This window comes from Schistocerca americana, chromosome 3 (assembly GCF_021461395.2).
Source record: "Schistocerca americana isolate TAMUIC-IGC-003095 chromosome 3, iqSchAmer2.1, whole genome shotgun sequence".
NCBI classification, from domain to species: Eukaryota; Metazoa; Arthropoda; class Insecta; order Orthoptera; family Acrididae; genus Schistocerca; species Schistocerca americana.
The window spans coordinates 349,874,597-349,891,150 of NC_060121.1; positions in this window are offsets into that span (position 1 = coordinate 349,874,597).

Consider the following 16,554-nt stretch of genomic DNA (forward strand, 5'->3'; position numbering starts at 1 on the left):
TATTATATGACAAGTTTCAGAATTATTGACACAATATGGAAGAAAATATACATACTCGCCGATGACGAGGTCAGTCAGTTTGTTCTTGGTAAAATCGGCTCTATTTTCAAGACACAGTTTCTCACTCACTATGAACATCAGCATCAAACTGACTGTTGCAGTGTGCAACTGACTCCGCCTACTTGATATAACAATGCGTCACAACCCATTTCAACAATGCGTTATATGCAAAAATAAATAATTTCAACAGTGAGTGACGTCGTCCTTCCAGAAGGATGTCAGGGTTATCTGGGTTAAGGAGTGGACCACACTGACAGCTATGGTTCCCATTATCATAGCTGGTAAGTGCAAAGTGGTTTCAGATATCTCACACTGAGTTCCGTTGTGCATTAATCCTTCAGCCTGCAGAAGCAACCTTTGTTTGCCATTTAACTTGTCCTGCTTGTAACGTGTACAAATAATGACTGTTGGCTCTGCCACCAAATATAGCCATTGTTGTCCTATTCACAGGAAGTATTCCCTTCCCTCAGTAATATTTCCTTAGGGCATTTCAAGAGCCCCTTCTCAGAATGGAACAATGTGAACTTGCACGACTGCGGCACTGTATGCACAAACTTTGAAATGCAAATGGTAACCAGTCCAGTGCGACAGTGTAACAACTTTTTTGTAGACATTTAATGCATGACTGTGTCTGTCTGGTGCCACTAGTAAGATCTCCTGCACCTCCAGTTTGATGTACTTCCACAAAGACTCCCATGTTACTGGGTATGTGTGTACCACATTGCACTCCAAATGGATGTTTCTACAAATTAGTGGTATTTGTATGTTAATTTCCGGGTGAGCTCCTCTCTCCTGGCTCATAATGGTAGCAAGGTGATAGTACATAGTCAAGAACTCCTCCCTTGCCAGTTTATAAGTCCCAAAGGCTGTGGCACAACAGTCAAACTCACCAACAATTGTTTGGTGATAGCAGAAATTATGTATGAAGCCTGTGTGTGGCATGCAACAATGCTTCCTGCAACTCCACAATTTCAGTATGAGCATCTGTCAAGCTGTCAGCAAGATTGCATAGTAATGTGGCAATCAATATTGTTCAAGTGATCACCAACAACATGCAAGTCACAATTGGTGGTTTCGGCAGATGACCTAATATGCGACATTAAAGCAGTGACCAACCCCACAAAGCTGCCAAGTGTGGTGCAGTACATCACTTCCCACACTTATGAGATGGCTTGCATGCAAATTCACTGCCTCATGGTTGCTTTCCATCTCCTTCCAAATTTCCTGTAGTGCCTTATTGATGTTAGCAATGTCATCCACATCAGCCCTACAAAACACTCTCTTCAGTATCCTACCACCTGTGTCCAACAATCCTCTTTTCCATCTAACCTGTGAGAGCAACTTTGTAGTCTGTCGTAGTTGCACCTATAGCTTTGCAGACTCCAATCATAACAGATGATACTCTCCTTATGCAATGTTATACTCTGACTGATTACTCATGATGCTGTGCAATTTCCCAAAAAATTTTTCCAGCCTCCAAATCTTGATACCAAGTGCCCAAATGCTGCATTTTACCCTTAACGTCCACTGGTGATCTGACATAATTACGCTCATCTGCTTGGGAAACATGAAGCCTCCCAACAAAGAACATAGTAAAATAGACCTAATACAATAAGACTCTGTGCTCCACCCCTCCTCCGTAGACTGAATGTGCTCCTGGGTGCTGCTTCCATCTCTTCCCATTCCAGGGTAGGAACTACTTGCATCCTGTGCAGGGAAAGAAAATCCTAATGTCAGTCCCACATCCCTGCTCAAGGTCTTAGCATAGACCAAAGATTTGGCATATTATCCTGTTTCCTTCGCTTTGCTTTTTCCTTTTTCTCCTCCTTGTCCATTGTTTCTTCTCTCTCTTCTACAGAAAGTGGGGTCAGACTAGGCGAAGTGTCCATGTCCCCCTTAAATGGCCAAATTTGGCTTATGTGGGATATCGAAGGGTGGGCGGGGAGCTGCAATGTAATGTTAACCAGCAATGCCATCCCTATTGCCTGGTAAGGACCTTTGTACTGTGATACAGACTTCTTTGTTTTCCCTTTTGGCACATGAGGATCTGCTAACAGAAGCCATTGATCCACACTGTATTTAGTTAACACTACTTTCACATTATGTGTCCTTTCCTGGGTTCTCTAAAGTCTTTGTATTAATTTTTAGTTAAGTTTCACTTCCTTAGCAAAATCCTTCACTGATGGCACAACTCAAAGGGCAATGACATCTTTCACCCAAAAATTACTTCATACACAGATAACCTTGTGCTCTGGTGAACTTTTGAGTTGTACGCAGTAACGACATAGGGCAATAGGATTTCCCAATTGTTATGCTGGCAATTTGAGTAAAAACTCAACATTTTTGCAATTGTTCTGTGGACTCACTCCATGCAATCATTTGCTCTAAGGTACAAAGCACTCATCTTTAATTTCTTAATGTGCAACAGCCTGCACAGCTGATGCATTATTTCTGACATAAAATATGTGCCCCGATCTCTAATTATGGTTTCAGCTGTCCCAAACCAAAGTATCCACTGGCTGACTAGTGCCTGAGCCACTGTTGTGGCTTGCTGGTTTGGTAAAGCTATCATGGAAATAAGAAAGGTTAATATGTAACAATTCCCTGGAGGTGTTTGCCTCCCATTTGGAAGGGTTTATCAGCTTCCAGCAGCCTCTGTAATTTAATTTTCTGGTGGTTATGTTCTGCTCTTTGGGCCTATGGCACACAGTTTTTCATGTAATGGTCCACAATATTGCCTATGCGTCACCCACTAATAATTCTGTGTTACCCTTCACTCCATTGCTCTTTGACCTGAATGCCCACTAAATTTTAACCGAGGTTTTGTCACGCAAGCTCTGCGGTACACTAACCATAGCTCATTTCAGGTGTTCAATACGATACTCTGTCCTCCATACACAAGTCCTCTGTGCACAACTGCTGTTGTTTAATAGACCACTGACAATCTGGGTCAGCACTTTGTGCTGCCCTCCATTCACTTACATCAATGGTTGTGCATTCCATAGCACATACCATACAGCTGAGTCTGTCCTTCTTAGTATGCAACCTTCCCAGCTGATGTACTGCATCTTAATCAAACTTGCTTAACCACACAGCCCATTCTGGCAATCTAATTGTCGGATCTTTACGTCCTGAAAGCCACTTAAGACCTGTGATCAGTCACCACTTTAAATCATGTACCATACACGTAACAACAAAAGTACCCAATTTCAAAAATCACTGTGAGCACTTCCTTCTGTGTTGTGGAATAATTTCATTCAGCATTACTGAGCTGCTGTGAAACATATGTAGTAGGTTGTTCCTGTCCATATGCTTGATGACTCAAAATAATTCCTAGTACAAAACTGCTTGAATCATAGGAAAGGATAAACAGTTTTTCAAAATCTGGATAGACCAAAACGGGACTAGATCGCAGACGACAGAAGATGCACCTACACAGGGACACCCACAATGCTGAAGAAGAAGGAGAAACAAATGGACCAGTGGAAGCTTGACCATTTCATAACAAGTACACAGACAACAGGACACCAGTACGTACATATACAATTCGGACACCAACACAATGACCCGCACAGCACACCCACTCACCACAGAGACCACTCAGGTGCCCACAACTACAACTCAAACAGCTGACATACAAGCCAGCCCACACCAGATGCCAACACAAGTACCAGTGGCTGCCAACACAACCAATAACTCATAGGCCAACACTTCCAACATTAACACAACACTCCGAAGAATAATGTACACATTATTCCCAATTATTCCCAGGACTCACAACCACCACAGTAGCACTGCACTCCATTATCAGGCCACAACTGGCCAATTGGGACCATCCGACCACCGTGTCATCTTCAGCTGAGGGTGCAGATAGGAGAGGTGTGACAACCAATGAAGTAGTCATGAAGATTATGGGATGTGTCTCAGAACTCTTTCCACAGTTCATGTCTGGCTTGCTCAACTGGACTAGCATACAAACTACTATTACACCACTGTTTACACCAATACATGGATAACAAACCACACCAGCACCAAAACACAAACACCAACACAAACTCACAGATCCTGTTTTGGAATGCCAATGGGATCGCAAACAAAAAGAGTCAAAATGGTTATGTTCATGAAGTGAAAGGGTATCTGAATCACTCTATGAATGAAACACTGCTTACGCATCACAAACAGCTAAGCATTCCAGGTTATTGCATTTATTGTACCAACTGAGCGGATGGCAGGAAAGCGGCACAGCCATCATCATACACAAAGATGTAGAACACATGAACATTGAGCTCCCTGCACTTGAGAGACTGGAGGCCATGGCCATCAGGGTCAAGTTCAATGGAGCCAACACTGCACTAGTATCACTGTGCAACCCTCCTAAAAACATAGTAACACTCGATATCAGCACAGTTCTCAACATAGCATCGCGGGTAATCGCTGCTGGAGATCTAAATGCAAAACACCCCAACTGGAATTCATGAATACGTACCTCCAATGGCAAGAATCTATACGAACATGCACTAGGTTGAAACTAAATCATACTTGGGCCAGACATTCCCATGTATGTGCCTACATAGGCCCGACTCAGGCCAGACATGTTAGATACAGCTCTCATCAAGGACATCATGTGCACATTCAACTTTAGGGTTGAAAACAATCTGGACTCAGACCACATGGCTGTAATACTACACATGGAAAAAACACTGCTGGAGACAGAACCACACAGAATACTGAACTACAAGTGCAAGGAAACCCTTGATAGTCATATTCCAGAGACCCATGAAATTAACAACACACACCAAATAGATGAGGCAGTGGAGGCTCTTACTACTGCTGTCCAAGATGTGGTGACTGACGCCATTCCACATACAACACCAAAACAACACTTGATGGCCCTTCCCCAGGAAATCCAGGGCCTTATCTCAACGAGGAACCACCTCAGGAGATACTAGCAGCGTACCAGGTGCTCATTCTATAAACTGCATGTCAACAGACTCCAGGGTATAATACATGATAAACTACAAACATTTTGAAACAAAAAATGGGGGGCAGAAACTTGCAGTTCTAGATACCACATGTCCTGGTATGTGGAAGCTAGCCAGACACTTCACCAGGGAGAAACATTACATTCCCATGCTACAGGGACCAGATGGCCCAGCCTACTCCTCAAAGGAGAAGGCAGAGCTTATGGCCACAACACTTGCAGCATCTTTCATGCTGAATCTAGCTCCTTCAGATCCAGTATTCACACTTGAAATGGATCAGCAGGCTACATGACTTGTAGTCCAGCCCTCACGCAACAAAGTCAGATGTGCTACCACAAACTGTATTACTTGGGCTATCAATCATACCAAAGCTAGGAAAGCCCCTAGGCCTGATGGCATTCAAAACCATGTCCTCCAGGATAGAACCATAGAATACCCAGCACACATAACAAACGCTGTCTTAAAACACCAACACTTCCCTGACTTTTGAAAAGTGGTGAAGGTCCTGATGTTCAGGAAGCCAGGGAAAGACCACTCACTCCCACAGAATTACCGACCCATCAGTCTGCTGCGCTCACTCAGCAAGACATCACTAGACACTGCATCACCAATAACACCCTAAGATTGGAGCAATGTGGCTTTAGGAATCACCACTCAACAACACAATAACTCCTCCAAGTAGTTGAACATATAATATATGGCTGCTACACAAACAAAGCCACTGGGGCTGTGTTCCTGGAGCTGTGTTCCTGGACATCAAAAAAGCTTTCAATCATCTCTGGCATAACAGCATTATATGCAAACTAAGCAATGCTGGTTTCCCCGATGGACTACTGGTGTATTAAAGTAAACGTACACACGCAAACCGAAGCTACTGCGCAAACATCAACACTGGTGACTGGTAACACCACACACATGCCCAATATATTTCCAAGAGAAAGTCAGATATCTTGGTGCCTGGCTGGACTGGAAACTTACATGGGGGGACGACCACACTGATTACGTTGCCAACAGAGAGCATGTGAGGCTCAAACAACTCTACCCAATGCACAACAGGGAAAGTACACTGAATAGGAGGGTATTGAGGTCCACATACATGACTGATTAGACCTCTGATGATGTATGCAGCTCCCTTCTGGAGATACGCAGGTCCTACATGCCTGCACTACCTGCAGATCATACAGAACAAAGTGCTATGCATCATTAGCAATGTTCCATGCTACACACACACCGTGTATCTTCACAATGAATACCGCCTTGAAACCCTCAAGGAAGTATTAAAGACACATGACACATGACTATACAGGAATTCAAGACACCCGAACAATCTTCTCATCCTTGCTCTGGGAAAATATGGTAAAAACCATAGGTGGAAGCATAAGTGGCCAAAGACTTTACTAGCTAGGGCATAACCATTTATGGTAAGCTAACAAACATCCACAAGTCACTACATTGGCAAGCCCCTGCATAACAGCAATGTTGACTGGAAACATCAGATGCTATTAAAGCCAGCCAACAAGCTACAGCAGGGAAACAACAAGTTCGTACACTGATATACAAACAAACTGCCAACATTACCCTATACTGTGAATCTGATAATGACCTATCGGACACAAAATGATGATGAACTTCACTGTTACAGGTATGCTGACACTGACCAATCAATCAGCACTGGTATCCAGCGGCAGCCACTGTGTAACACTACTGCACAACAACAAAGGTATCAACCTGCATGATACCCACTACTAACAAATGCTACCCTTCCATGACCTGTCGCAGGCAGCAAGGAAACCGCTACTGCTCTTACAACCCGACCCAACTATCGCAGAGGTTTTTTTCCCTTGGCTCTAACCTTGGAACTTTTTTTACTCTGCCCTCCAATTCACTACCCTTTGCTCAACTTTTGACCCAATCTATGTTCAGATGAGCATGTATTAATGATTAACCTTAACCAGACATATGCAAACATCACAGTGCCCACATCCCGTGAGACCTCACTTTAGTGAAAACTAATCCTTATGCAGAGATGGCAGTAGATCTTTTGTGTTGTGTTGGCCATCATGCTGGTGTGGGCATGGAGGGGCTCCACCTATTTGTTTAATTTTTTTTGAAAGAGGGATTTTGGAACGTACCGGCAGTAAAACTTTGTTAGGATCAAATAACATTACAACTCCTTTATGTTGGTGGATGTTGAAAATTCTGAACAGCCTCAACTAGCTTTGGAATTGTATGAATTCCATTGCTCCCTACAATGTGACCCAAATACCAAATTTTTTACAATACAAAATGACAAACTGGGCAGATGATCAAACACTTCAAGTAACCACTTCAAATGTTCTGGAATATTCTCTGAATAACGCTTATGTCATCTAGGTACACCATGCACTGTTCTGGCTTTAATCCATGCAACACATTATCCAACAGACACTGAAAGTTTGCTGGCACAATTTTACGTATGAAACTAAAAGTGCCCAGTCAACATTGAGAATGCAGTTTGAGGTTGGTCCCCTGGCATTACTTCCAACTGGTGGTAATGCCTATACAAGACCAGTGTTGTGAAGTACTGTCCAGTGGGATAGGATGCGCATCTGATACTGTTTTCTGGTTGAGGAACCAGTACTCAAAATAGAAATGATATGCTTTCCATCATCTGATGATCTTTCGCTTATAGTTACATTCGGAGCAGATCAGGGACTACAACTAAGTTATATGATGCCACCTCTAAATTGCTGATCTAGAAACTCTTCCATAATTGGTTGTAAATGCCTTGGAACTGAATATGGTCATTTATAGGTGGATGCTTCACTTCTAGAAGGAATCTGGTGCTGAACAAGCAGTGTTGTTGGTAGTGGACCTGACAGATTAAATAATTCCACGTACTCATGCAACAGTTTTTCCACTAATGCTCTATTCTGTGCTTCAAGACGTGCAGCCTTACTCTTTGGTGCTGACCAGTTTGATAGACCCTCCTGACATTATGTATGTTGCTGTAAATTCAAGGTCTAGTTCATCCTCATCTAAGATATCTAAATTTGCAACCAGAGTACCATGCAACAACTTTACTTCCTCACAGTATTAACAGTTCTGACAGGCAGTACCCTCCTGCTGTCTACTTCCCAAATGTAGGACATGCTACATCATATAAAACAATTGTCTGCATCTAGTGCTCCAGTATCCATCAAAGGTTCAACAATACACAACAAGTTCACTGGCAAGTCAGCACCAACACTAATGCAGACTACCTTCCCTGTACCTTTCAGTATGCAATCCCATAAATTGACCTTATGGGACCTTGTACACACTATAATTGGTTTGCCATGGCCATGGGGCAGACCTTGTGACAGTGACAATATTCCAACTGCAGATTCTACGTGAAACAAAGTTCCATCCAGTTCTACCATATGCTATTTCAAGTCAATTATGGCACGCTGTGCCACCAGGAAATCGAGTCCGAGAATGACATTGTACCTACCTCCAACCACAGAAAGAACTTCTGCATCCATTTGGAAGTTATCCTCCCCACTCAGAACTTCAGCATTTCAGAACAGAGTGAGTTTACACACCCTCCACCTAAGACACTTAATATCCAGCATGGTGTACTTAATCTATTTATCCCAAATATTTGCTTACTTGTAGCCAATACCTGAGAACCAGTATTCAATAATACTTTACATACTTTATCCCCCACATAACTGGTCTGAAAAAAGTCTGCCACTCCTTTCTTACATGTGCTAACTCTTACCAGGAGTGTGGACACCCCACCACCTGTGCCATTTAACTGCTGCCCATAAGATCTAACCTGTGATTGAAACTTCCATTGTGGCTGACTTCTGTTACAGTATTACCAACCCATGTGGCCAAATTTCTTACAATACCTGCAACATTGCTGTCTGCAGTCTCTTTGTACATGGCTCTTTTGTCGACACCAAAAACAATTTATGTCAATACTAAGCACTGTCCGACATTCATGTGATCTAGCCAATGACTCAGTTTACTCTAATGATAATGCAATATCAATTACTTAACTCAAATACTTAGGAAATTCCAAATGAACCTTTCTTGGTATTTCTGGTTGTAACCCCAGTAACCCTCTACTCTGCTTTCCACAAAATTACCAAGTTAGCCTTATCATCATCTGTGAGCTAATAAGTACCTGCACTGATTTTATGAATGCAGTGTGAAACTTTCAAATCGATTCATTCTGCTTATGAAAAACCCTAGTAAGTTGTTCCCAGCAATATCTAGCAGTGTTCTTCTGATATCTCATGATTAACTCTCCCTGATAAAATGTTTTAGCTTCCCTCAGATTCTCATTACACATAACATGTGCTCTAGAATCTCCCATTAACTTTAGTCTAGCAACACATAATAATTGCTCCTTACTCCAACCCTCACTTTTGCTACTGTAGCCAAATTGTCAGAAAAGATAAAAATCTCATCCCCCTGTTTCCTACAAAACAGGATAACCAATGTCGCAGCAGTGCCATCCAGGATGGGTGGGTTGGGATGTGAATGTTCCCTCTCTGCTTCTCTGAGCTTCTTTACCTCTGTCTGTAATTTATCTACCTGATCCCTAAATTGCCCAGTAACCTCAGCAGCTGAAAGTTCCTTCACTGTGACTACACTTTAATCAAGAGAAAATTATACCCAAAGAATACTAAAATGATTCAGGGAAAGACAGGAAAAGGAACAACCCAACAGGCTGAAAACCAAAATAACTGGAATTTGCACTTATTTCCTTTGCTGCATACCACACCATTGCTGTAGGTGCTCCATAACACTGACTCCTAACTACATGAGAACCATCCTTCACAATGCCAAAGCAGTCTTCCTGAAAGCAGTGTAAACAGGCACAGGACTCCGCTGCTCATCACCAGATTCAAACATAGATTCTCTGCTGGATGTGAGGAAGAGGATGGTGGGAGTGTGTCTACAGATGGTTCCTGATGACAAAATATCAACATTGATCAACTGCAATACATTGGTTGTTGGCCTCTGGGTGAGGTTTGCTTCCACTCATAATATTCTCAATGGTGACAAAGGTGGCTGGCAGACTCTCAAATGTACGTCCACTGCTGTGACTTTAGCTGCACTGGCATAACTGGGATCTTCTGCCTTGGCAGTGGTGCTATGGCCTTGCTGGGTCATACCACAGCAGCTGGAACCATGCGCCATGGGCCTCTGTTGTGATCATTAGTGGGGGGTATGATGGTGACAGTAGAGGGACAGGTCAGTGCCCTGCCTCAGTATCCATCCCCAGTGGTGTCTGTCTTGCATTGGCAGACCAGGGTCCTTGGCTCCAGCCTCAGTCATGGTGTTTGTGGAAGCAGTGTCCCAGAACAATGGTGACACTGCATTATCACAGGCGATGACTTCCACTACAGGTGATAGTGCCCAATGATAGTGACAGTGACGACATCACTCTGGTGACTTCTAGGCAATGACCTGCATTATGACAGTGATTAATACAATGACTGTGATGACAGTGATGCCTCTGAACTGGTGGCGGCACTGAGTGACACAGGTTATGCATCACACCAATGCCTTGATGGTCAATGATGACGAGCTGGTTGCTAGTCCTTAAAATATGGCTTTCTGCCACTGATGTTTGTGATTCTTCCTCCCCAGTAGGTCAGTGGAATATTCTGGGACTGTTGGACTGGTGTAATTGACCCAATTAACACCCTCCATGTTGACACTGAGGTGTGTGGCAAGCTGCTTCTTGTCATGTACTCTGCTGGTCAGTGACACAGTGTTCTCCTTCGTGTTGCTTAATTCGATGTTCTGCTGACCCACTGGCATCACAAGTGAGGTGCACAACAGCATGTAACACACATATGACATCTGGTCCGTTACACTCATTTTCATTTTAACTGACTTCAGTATTGTAAAACTCCTACCTTTAACAAACATAATCACTCTAATCATTTGACCTTCTACAGAGCTTATCATTTTCTATTCAGACAATACACTTCAAGGGGTATAATACCTCTCTACTTTGACAGGTTTCTGTATTGACTTTGATTTAACAATTGAAAATATCTCTTGGTTTTTAGCGGAAAATTTTCATTTATTTGAGTTTAAGGGTCTGAAACATGCAACTGAATGAATCATTGGTGCCAATTCATCAAATATTTGATGCCGGTCTATAGAAGACACCTTAATTTCGAAAGCATCAAAACTTTCCTTTGCAATTACCCTATTTCTGAACACGTGATTTGAATGCCAACAACAATACCTGCACTGCTTCATTAGGTACAAGTGTCCTTAATTTATAACAAAGGACTGACACAAGGGGTTAAATTACAAATAGCAGATTGTGTTTTCACAATACAAGATGGACACCCCAGCTACACAGCAGCCACCAGAAGAAAGTATATCTGGCAGCCACGTTCTGCTCTGACATGGCAAGCAACTACTGAGCTGAGTGAAATACATCCTGTGTTCCACAACATGCCACCTACAGAAAATGAAACATACACATTCAGATAAGCAAGCAAGGTACCTCATACACACATGACTGCCACTTCTGGCAACATGGTAGCAATCTGTAGTGAGATGAGGAAGAGGCAGAGATGGCAGGGTACTGATGGGGTGGGGGGAAGAGAAGAGTGCTGTCTGGCAGAGCATGCAAGGACTAGATGTGGCATGACAAAACTCTGAGGTGCCGTGTTGGGAGACAGTGGAGCAGGGAAGTGAAGTGTGTGTGTGTGTGTGTGTGTGAGAGAGAGAGAGAGAGGGGGGTGGGGGGGGGGGGGGTGAGAGAGAGAGAGAGAGAGAGAGAGAGAGAGAGAGAGAGAGAGAGAGAGAGAGAGAGAAACGGGGAGTGGAAAAGGAGAGTAGCAGGGAAGGGGAAGATAGATGAGTGTATTGGCTGAGGGCAGCACCCAATGAGGGGTAAGGAATGTGTGTAAGGAGGAGGAGGAGGAGGTCATAGGACAGAGGGGGCCAAAACTGTTGGGTGGAGGGTATGCAGGCACTGGGTTGCCATAGGTTGAGACCCGGAAAATTTCAGGAGTGGAGAAGGTATTATAAGGATAACTCCCATCTATACAGTTCAGAAATGCTCATGCTGGAGGGGAGTATCCAGATGGCCTGCATTGTGAAGCACCCATTGAAATCAAGCACACTATCTTCAGCTACGTGTTGTGCCATACGGTCGTCCACTTTGCTCTTGGCCACAGTTTGGCAGTGGCTCTTCATCCTGGTAGACAGCTGGTTGATGGTCATACCAACATAAAAATCTGTATAATAATTGCAGCAGGGCTGGTATATATATGTCTGCTTCCACACATGTCCCAGCCTCTGACAGGGTAGGATAAGCCTGTGACAGGACTGGAATAGGAAGTGCTGGATGGGTGGTATGGGCACATCTTACACTTGGGTCTACCACAGGGATATGATCCCTATGGCAAGGGGTCTGGATTGGGAATGGCAAAGGGATGGACTAGGTTGTTGTGGATGTTGGGTGGGTGTTGGAACAACTCTTCTAGAGGAGTGGGAAGGATATTGGGTAGTGTGTCCCTCATTTCAGAAAATTATGATAGGTAATCAAAGCCATGACAAAGGATATTGTTTAGATGTTCCAGTCTGGGGTGCTATTGGGTGGTTCTTGGGTGTGGTGGGAGGACTGGTGATGTGTGGGAAAATGGTACAGGAGATTTGTTAGTGGACTAGGTCTGAGGGATAGTGCCTATCAACGAAGGTCTTGGTGAGATCTTCAGCATATTGGGAAAGGGAGTTCTTGACATTGCAGATATGTCATCCCTGGGTAACCAGGCTGTATGGGAGCAATTTTTTGATGCAGAAAGGATGGCAGTTGTTGAATGCAGACACTGTTGCATCCACTGTACACCACATTCTCTGCTCCTGAAATTATCCTGGCCTCATCCTATGGTAATCTACTGTCCCCACACCCTCCACCAACAGTTTCTGCCCCCTCTGTCCAATCGCCTCCCCCATATTCATATCCCCTCATCCTCACTGTGTGCTGTCCTTTGCCAATGCACCCACCAGTCTTCCCCTTTCCTGCTACTCTCCTGTTTTGCTCCCCCCCCCCTCCCCACCCCACAGCTTCCTGATGCTGTGCCTGGCAGTCTTGTTATGTCTCCATCTAGCCCCTGTCTGCTCTGCCATACAGTGCTCTTTTCTCCTCCTACCAATACCCTGCCTTCTCTCCCCTTCCTTGCCCTACTCCAGATTGGTGTGTGACATTGGCATTTTGGTCTAAGTTGCTGGAGAAGTTGGTCATGCGTGCATTACGTGTGCTTGTTTGCTTGTGTGAATGTGTGCGTGTTTTCTTTTCTGAAGAAGGGTTTGGCCGAAAGCTAAATTTTGTTAAGTCTTTTTATTGTGGCTGTCTGGAACTCAGTGTGTCATCTAATCAAGGCAAAGATATGTGTGAGCTGTACATCCCAAAGGACTTTCCTCACAGTTGCTCATGGTTGTAAGTACATTCTGTGCATTGTACTCAAGTACATGAGACTATGCAGACCACTTGAAGCATAAAAATTTTCTCAACATTTTACTAATATAGTCTTAATTATTTTTGTATATAAAAACAAAGATGAGGTGACTTACCGAACGAAAGCGCTGGCAGGTCGATAGACACACAAACAAACACAAACATACACACAAAATTCAAGCTTTCGCAACAAACTGTTGCCTCATCAGGAAAGAGGGAAGGAGAGGGGAAGACGAAAGGAAGTGGGTTTTAAGGGAGAGGGTAAGGAGTCATTCCAATCCCGGGAGCGGAAAGACTTACCTTTGGGGGAAAAAAGGACAGGTATACACTCGCACACACGCACATATCCATCCACACATACAGCCACAAGCAGACATATTTATTTAATATTTAATTATTTTTGGACTGATGAGGTATGTTCTTTGACTAATGTAGCTACAAAACTGACTTTCATCACCTGTGGTCTACAGTAACTAGTTGAAGTTGTACAGCCAGCGTTTCCTCATGTCAGTGTTCACTGAGGCATAGTACAGGGTTATTCTAAATCATGGCCCCATTTCAAAACTTTGTATTTTTTCTAGTACAAATACAAAATGAACAATTTTTAAACCTTTCCACAGCAAAGGTTTATCATAGAAATATACACTGAAATGTGTGTTAGCAGCGCCATTTATGGGAAAATCCAATCAGATGTATGTCAGTAGCAGCATACATCGGTATGAAAAGTGAGGTGAAGTGGTGATGCAATGCCTCTTGTGACAAGACAGTGGCTAGGAGTGTGGCCCATGTGACTTGCAATGAGATTCAAGAATAGCAGCTGCAGCATGTGTGCTGTGGTCATGTTCTCCATAATAGTGCTGCTTCCATTAGATTTGAAGCATTATGAGATTCACATCTTTTATCATCTGCACATTCAGAGGCTTCAGATTTGGGTAAACTAACCATTTTACATATAATATCAACATTTACATTGGTGTATCTCTGATAATGGCAATGCACCCTGGAAACAGACCACACAAAGAACAATGAAATTACAATGAAATCCAGACCATTAGCTGCTTACAGGCGTTGGCAAATATCAATGGGGACAGCTGAAAATGTGTGCTCCGACCAGGACTCGAACCCGAAATCTCCTGTTTATATGGCAGACACTCTATCCGACTGAGCCATTGAGGACACAGAGGATACTGTGACTGCAGGGACTTATCTGTGGCATGCTCCCCGTGAGACCCACATTTCCAACTTACTGTCCACACACTACATTTTTAGTGCCCCTGCCCACTATACTCATTACTAGCGGCAGTCAATCTACCAATTCCTGTGAGAGTTTGAGCAATGTGAGTGCATCCACATTGAAGGAGATCAATGGCCAGTAAGCCTTATTTGTATGAAGATGGTATTTCTTCTTTTGGACATGTCCAAAAGAAAAGATACCATCTTCATACACAAAGAACTGTCTAATTACTGTGAAATACTGGATAAATTGTGTGCCCTGTGTCTGTCAACTTCTTTTTCATCAGTGTGAGAAGGGCAGACATGATACCCCATATGACCAATGTACATGAGCTGCTGAGGATGTCATGGTGTTGGTTAAAAATTAACACTGAATGATAAACTATTCTGTTACATTCATACAGTTTTGGAGGAACTAAGCATAGACAGTGCTGCCACTGTTACTAGCTTCAATATAACCACTGTTACTAGCTTCAATATAACAGGGGATGATTTCTTAAATAAAAAGGGAAGACAAAAGAAAAGTGTACTACCAGTGCTGTGGCACAAAGTATTCACCACAACTTTGACCCCATCACTAAAGCTGCACAAATGAGTATCATGTTGTAACACTCTGGTTTATTTTACTGACTTATCCCGCTCGATCGAGATCTGATAGCAGCCCAAAACAGGTATTAATTAATGTGACCGTGTACCTAATGGGGCTGGCAATCGGATTGGACTGCTACGGAGTTGTTACATTCCATCTTTGTCCTTCTCGAATGCTGCAATAATGAATGTCTGGTGCCAAGAAGAACAGCAACACAGCTTCATTAATCAACAACCTATATTTATCACCAAAAACACAACGTAAGGAGACAGCCACTGCCTTCGTCGTACAGAATTAATAACGGCTAATCACAGCACAGGCCTCTTCGTTATTTATTATCGTCACACGTAATTTCAATCACTGTAATCCAACACTGCAATCCAACACTGCAATCCAGATGATGCCGGCGCGGTAGACGCTTAATTACAATATCAGCACAAAAATGTCACTGAATCACAGTAGTAAATATACTTTTACACTTTCCCGTATATTTCTAACACAAAGGGGTTAAACCGCGGCGATGGCCACCCCCTTTGTCGGTATGGCCTTGCATTACAGCCACCGGCCGCCCCACGGCCCGGCCCGCAGCCTGGGTCCCACTCTACTCTCTCAACACTCGCTCTCGCTCTCGCAACCCGACACACACTATCGATTGTTTGTCCTGTTGACCTGTGCTGTCGCAAAACTTATAGTAAGGGTCTACGGACCCCTTACATCCCCGCCCTCAAAAACTTCTTTGAAGCCACAGGTGTAAAAGAATCGGCTAGGGAATTAGACATAGCTACATATGAACAAAACACACAGTGCAAATAAGTAATGAAATTACAATCACCAAGAAAATCCTTGACTCCGGTAGTGGGCTGCCTCTACAATAATATTCTACAAAAGTTATTACATCTCAAAAATATGGCATTGTCCAAATAACACACAACATCAATCCTACTTACTTAACATAGCATGGTAAATATTTTTTATAAACTTATCTTACCAAAAATTTCCAAAAACTTTTCACTTTCAAAGGTTAGTACAAGTCATTAACTACATATCTGTTATAACTTGCTATAGCAAAGACAAGAAAAGAAACTAGTTGAATGCCAGCTACCCCTTTGGTATGCCGTCCTTTCAGCGGGGTTCGTGCCATCCATACTACTACCACACTAATTTATAACTCACTTGGCCAACACACATAATAGTTAAGGAAGAAAATCTCAACTTATTGTTACAGC